Source organism: Schistocerca gregaria, chromosome 1 (assembly GCF_023897955.1).
Source record: "Schistocerca gregaria isolate iqSchGreg1 chromosome 1, iqSchGreg1.2, whole genome shotgun sequence".
Classification (NCBI taxonomy): domain Eukaryota; kingdom Metazoa; phylum Arthropoda; class Insecta; order Orthoptera; family Acrididae; genus Schistocerca; species Schistocerca gregaria.
Genome location: NC_064920.1, coordinates 826,081,202 through 826,087,833, shown reverse-complemented (window position 1 = coordinate 826,087,833; position 6,632 = coordinate 826,081,202). Strand labels below are relative to the sequence as shown.

Here is a 6,632-nt window from a genome sequence, read left to right as displayed (position 1 = left end):
TTCACAGAGGTGTTGGATCATTTTCTTGTTTCCTGAATGACCTTTGTGGTTTCCCAGCCTGAGTGTTCTCAGAATTTTTCATCTATCAAACTTGTATGATCCTTTGTTGAATGATGACTAGTCTGCTAGAGTATATTCCTAGCCACAACAGATGAAATTTAGGCATACATTAAAGCAATAAGGGTAAAGATATCCAGAGTCTTCCTTACAGTGCTATTTCTGCACTGCAAGTGTAACACATGCTACAATGCATACAATGGTTCAAGTAATCCACCATAAATTCGCATCTTCCTTGTGTCTGAAATTTAATGATCAGCAAAGTACTGTGCTGTTTAAGAATGGGGGAGTAAATTATAAGATGATAATTTCACATTTATAAAAGATGTTTCTTTTATTACAAATATATTATTACAAATTTTTTCAGTATCCAGAATGACCAAACAAATTTTTAAAAATTTTATGTACAGATATCACATGATTAGATAGAAACAGCACAGAGAGGAGCAGAACAGCAATTTTCATTGTTTTAAGAAAAGCACAGAACTAAAACATTGATCACTTGGTGCAGTTACTATCAAGTTATAATACTTTATACAGAGCACAGAAATGCACTTCAAAAAGGAAAAAGGGGAAAAAAATAAAAAAAATAAATCAGATTATATATTAGTATCACAACGAGCAGTAAAAGGATAAACTCATCTAAGTACAGGCATTATATGTGCCATATTCTTGCTAGGATTCACAAATATTTTGACTGTATTGTATGAAAGCATCAAAGTTTCTCATGTTACTGTGGCTGAATGAATAGACATAACTTTAGTAGAAGAGGAGAATTGAATACGTATGCTTTTCACTTTGTTAATTTCAACACGACACAAATTTATTTGATAATTATTTAATGTTATTACCTTGAACACTAACCAGGAAAGTTGTATCTGTGAAATTGTGAAATTATAAACCTTACATTGTACAAATAAAAATTTTGGGCTTCAATATGCTCTAGAATATTCTTGGACAAAATACACTTCTACATAATCAGATATAAGCTTGTGTTTAACATACAGACTACTCCTGATTATCCAGTTTGTGGATTATTCGTGCATTACCCATTGACACTGCCACTAATACCTGTCCAGCAGACATAGTCCAGAATACATGTTTGAAAATATCAATTATTTGTATTTTTTGATTATTCATGCATCTTCTCCACCACATTACCTTGAATAATCAGAAGCATACTGTACATAACGATCTGCCGATCAAATGAGGACTTTTTTTTTACCAAACATTACTTACTCCACAACACACCAAACTATCTTCGTCAGAATACCATATCTATCTTTTAATGTAAATCTGTTTCTCATTTTGGACAAGACTGAGTTGCAATAAGATTCTGTATGGAGAGTTTACATATTTATTAACAATCTCTCTCAATAAAGTGACATAAGTAGCAGCCAGAAACTGTTTGTATCTCTATACTTGCAGTTTCTGTACTCGCCTCTAGTTTTGTATCTCAATACAAATCTATTTACAAAAATTCAGTGCATGATGATAACTTGCATAAGGGAATATTTTATACAGACAGCTGATTCTTAGGACTTGGGAAAAACACCACTGTTAGCTGCTACTGGAAAACTAAAACTGTAGCACACTAGAACATATTTTGCTATACTGGATATAGACAAAATTTACTGCCTGCCCATTAAAGTTTAACAACTAAGTTTAAAGTGAGCTACATTTGTTTGATAATTTTAAACAACCTTTTTTGATTAAATCTGAAATGGAAAGTAAAAATACTGACCATCACAGTTTCCCTTGGTGTCTTTCCATGTTTTGTGTTAATCATGTTGACATTATTCCTCCATATTTACACTACCCTGTAACAATCTGTGTGTTCAGAGGTGTTAAAAGGACACCCTTCAAGTAGCGTAGAGCTCACTTAAATGCAATATTTGATGAATATTTGTGTTGCGACAAACAATATTTCCGCAAGCCCTCATAACAATAACTCTATTGTATGTGACGTCCTCTTTTACTCTCCAAATGTTTCACGTAAAAAGAATGTTATTGCTGCATACAACCAGTGACTTTTCAAAAGGCAACAAACTGATCCTTCAAAATAGTTTTTATTCTTCTTTTAAAGTTTTTTTTAACAGGACCAATTGTTAGCTTCACTTTCCTGGGAAAAACTCATTGTTTTAACTATCAGTAGGTATAAAACTGGCCTTAAGACGCTAGACCGAGGTGCATTTGTTTTGAGGTCTTTGCTTTTAGCAGTGGAGGTTTAATTTTCAAAACTACAAGCTAATTCTTGAAAAAATGGGAAGGTCTGCATAGACAGAAAAATGATAGAAAAAATGACTTATGAAATGATTAAAAAAAAATTGGAACGTACAACAATCTATCAAGGATACAGACATTGTGAATTACTTTGCAGTCTGTTTCTCTTTGAAAGATGTAAGAAGAGGCAGTGTTAGTGACTTAGAAATACAGTGGATTTAACAACAAAAACAAACAAAATATGGGAGAGTAATATGGTTGTCATGCCTTTCATACTTCCATGTCTCATGTGTGGAGTCATGAAAGCAAAACAGTTTAATATAAGGTACAATATAATATATATTAATCTCCTGCCATTTCACAGGGGCAATGTTCAAATAATTTTTATCTCCGTGGCTTGTTATAGAATATTGTTGGAAAAAAAAGAACTGAAGTCTTTTGAATCAGTTTAGTTCACTACAGCTAACAAGATGAACACAGCACTATTAATAAACCAGCTGACAAGTATGGCTTTTAAATTTCCAGTATGCTTGTTTTAAATATTTGGTTATGAAAGTGTCAATTTGTTGAAAATGAAACTCCAATCATTTTGGAATACAACAAAGAGGACACAATTGTGAATTTAAGTATTTAAATATCAACTTATAAAACAATCATGCCAGTTTATGTTTAAAAAGTGCATTTGGAGATAAATTACTACTCTGATCAGTTAACCATGGACAGTGATGCCACAAACAACTATGGAAAATTTAAAGAACAAAGCTCATTCATCTGGAGATGGTCTCATAACATGAAATAAGAAAACCTGTTCCAGAAAATATTCAGAAATCCATGTTATTGCTCGCACAGGTGATAAAATAAAAAAGCTTCTTTTTAAACTGAATTTACAGTAACAGTATGTAGAGTGATGAATCTTGATTTGTTTATTTCTCTTGCTCGAATATGATGTATGATATATACATCTCTTCAAATCTGAAGCTAAATGTGTTCCAACCTTTTTAACTTTGTCAAAAATATGAACAATTGAATTCTTGCTATCCTCAGTTTTACAGGACTATTTTTTATATCAATTTACAACAGCACTGGAAAAAGGGTGGAAGGGAGAGGGAGAAGAGGGGGGGGGGGGAGAGGGAGGGAGAGAGGGAGGGAGAGAGAGAGGGATTTCAAAAAAATGTGATTTCATCTTGAAAAACAATAAACATTTAAAGTGAATCACAAATCTTGTGATAAAATGGGATGTCTAATAATTGCTGACTTCTACATTAACATTTTTTAGTCATTACGTTAAGATACAAGTAATGGCATAGAGGCATGTCACAGTTATTGAGATAATGCTTTAAATTTCAGTTTTCATTATGGAGTAAATAAAGCTGGCAATAAATGAGTACTGTATAGATCAATTACGTGCCTGACTTCACTGCACCAGCAACCATCCACACAACAAACAAATTTTGCTGTTGATAAATTCTAATCACTACTTCATGATATCACAGCACTGGCAGACTTGTTTGCATTATAAACATTTGAAATATAACAAAATCATACATCATTTATTACTCATTACAAAAACTGAAGGTAACTAGTATATAAATCAAAACAAAACAAAAATACACAATAATTAAGACTGTTATATTTACAACCACTGTATATTTAAAAATTCCTATTTATAAAAGTAATTGAGCCATTATTTGTACATTTCAAAGTTTGAGTTCATATTTATTGTAATTATGAACGGAGACTGGGCACAACATGAACACAAATTATATAACCAGAAAGCATGGGCATAAAGGAGGCTAAGATGCAACAACTTACTTCCGCTTTGAGTTCTTCAGTTTTATATAATTACTTCAAGTTCATTATGAAAATGTGATTTGACAAAATATGACACCATACACAATTTCCGGCAACATGAAAATTAATAACTAGTTAAATGTTGGATCAAAGTAGTGCCTGGTGTTAAAATAATTTTGTTATGCCTAAAGAACAGCACTGCACAGAGATCAATGACAGGCCATAACATATCATTTATGCAATGCAATCATTTGCACAGATAAAATTAAAGGCAATGTAACTCTACCATTTCAAGAGTGGTACTTCTTTCACTGCAAGAAAATTCAAGGTATTCACATAATTAAAAAAGATTATAAAAATATAATGACCATGGCTTACAAGTTTTATACTGTGATTGTGATGCAGTACTAATAATATAATTATTTAACTTCTATAAGTAACAGTGAAAGACAGTTACTGTTCCCTTCATAAGAGAAAAAAAAGTTCTAAATCATCAGAAACACTCCTATCAAATACTTGCTTATGAAACTTGATCAACGAAAAGACTCTTTAAAGACGGACCAGACAATCACATCATAACCACATTATGTTGTTGGCTACTTCAAACTTCTCACAGAAGTTACTAATGCCAATACAGATACCAATAAACACAAGTCATGAAACTGTTTACGAACTGCTGACATTTTACTGTTGAGGGTCAGTCTGGAGGCAGCTAAAAATTAGTAGAATTCTTTACACATAACAAACTCCAAGCACATTTGCTTTGATTCTTTCATACTTCTCCCCCACTTTTTGCTGATATGTAGCAAGCAGGTGAATAAATAATGGAAATAATCAGGTATCTTGAGTAAGTACTGTCTCTTCTCACACACATTCTTCCATGCAGTAGCTTGACAGCACTCCACTGCAATGCACAGATACAGAGAGAAGATTATTATAATTAGACTCAATGAAGTAATAATGAATACATGTTCTCATACAACATGCAAACACAAGCAAGATCTTTAATGCAGAACATAACAAGTAATTGAATTTATGAAATGTAAATGTCTTTGGAAGTAGTACACCTGAAGGACTCTGTGTTTTTGTATGAAAGAGAAATACAAAAAGACCTAGAGAACTAATTTCATTACAAATGAATATAAGCTAAAGGATAGATAACAGGCTATAACTAAATGGGATAAAACACAGTTTCATATTATTACAGTTATGAACATAATGATGAAAGAGTAGTCTATTTGCCTTCTGCATACCTACGGAGGTACTTCACAACCCCAACATGACTATTTTAGTATCTGTAGCTGTTTGAAATAGTTTACATTTTTTGGTACCCCACTTGGGATTCCGTGTGACAAGAAAACAAACATGTATAAATGCACATTGTGGAAAGTTATGTTCGTAAAAGTGTGAAATTAATATTTTAATTTTTCACGAATTATTGTGTGTAATAATGTTCACTCAAATACTTTTGTCTGTTAGACATTTACTTCAGTTCTGTTGCCGTAGCACATTGTGTTGTGAAATGACCTTGTCAAAACAGGTAAAGTTACAGAAGAGATACAATTTACACAATGAAGGAGATCTCCAGAAGAAGTACTTTAAATAACAGGAGCAGAATTGGAACCAGGAGATAATGACGTGAAGTTTGTGTGTTCAAAAATGGAAGACAATGTGGAAGAAATTGACATGGTTGAAAATGTTATTGAAGGAAGGACAATGAAGAAGTGACATACATACGTAATACATTTATCCTTCTTCCACAGATCATGAATACTACAATTCATAATGATGTGGGACGTGTCACTTTAACATCAGTTTTCTTTACACAAAATAATTAATTAATTAATTTTTTTTACAGTTACTACTTCATATCTAAAAATTCATTTATTGAGTAGAAGGAGTTGTCATTCAGAAATTCTTTTAATCTCCTTTTTAATGTTGGTTGGCTATCTGTCAGACTTTTAATACTATTTGGCAAATGACCAAAGATTTTTGTGGCAGCACAATTCACCCCTTTCTGTGCCAAAGTGAGATTTAATCCAGAATAGTGGACATCATCCTTTCTTCAAGTGTTGTAGCTATGCACTTCGGTATTATTTTTGAATTGGGATAGGTTATTAATGACAAATTTCATAAGTAAATATATGTATTTCGAAGGTACTGTGAATATCCCAAGTTCCTGATGATATTCAAACAACGGAGAGACCTCCACACACTAACAAATTGGAATTATGTAACAGTCAATGTACAAACAACCTAGTACGAATCAGAAAGAGTATATTTTGTCTACGAGGCTTAGCTTTAAAATAACGGGACTGATTCTGTTGGAGATTAAGTACGCATGCACAAAAGATGAACGACCAATAACTTTAAAGCATGAAGCCTTCTCAGCCAAATGTGGCATCTCTGAAGTCTGTAGACAATTCAGCGTGGCTGTAGCCTTTGTATATGTACGAGCTGTTATTTTGCCTTGCCAGAAAAATGATAGGTGTAATAACAGAGCAACAAATTGTCATGAAGTTACACATGAAACTTGGAAAAAACTGCTGCTGATACCTAAT

The 6,632-nt window shown here is 32.6% G+C and overlaps 1 protein-coding gene across 1 annotated transcript in view; it reads right to left on the bottom strand.

Annotated features, from left to right (window-relative positions):
- Positions 1–365: 365 nt before the first annotated feature.
- The window catches only part of LOC126271650 (MLX-interacting protein), a 392,142-nt gene continuing 385,875 nt past the window's right edge, over positions 366–6,632 (bottom strand). The window contains exon 17 of the mRNA XM_049974169.1: positions 366–4,975. The gene's annotated coding sequence lies outside the window, so the exon portion shown is untranslated. The remainder of the gene's footprint in view (positions 4,976–6,632) is intronic.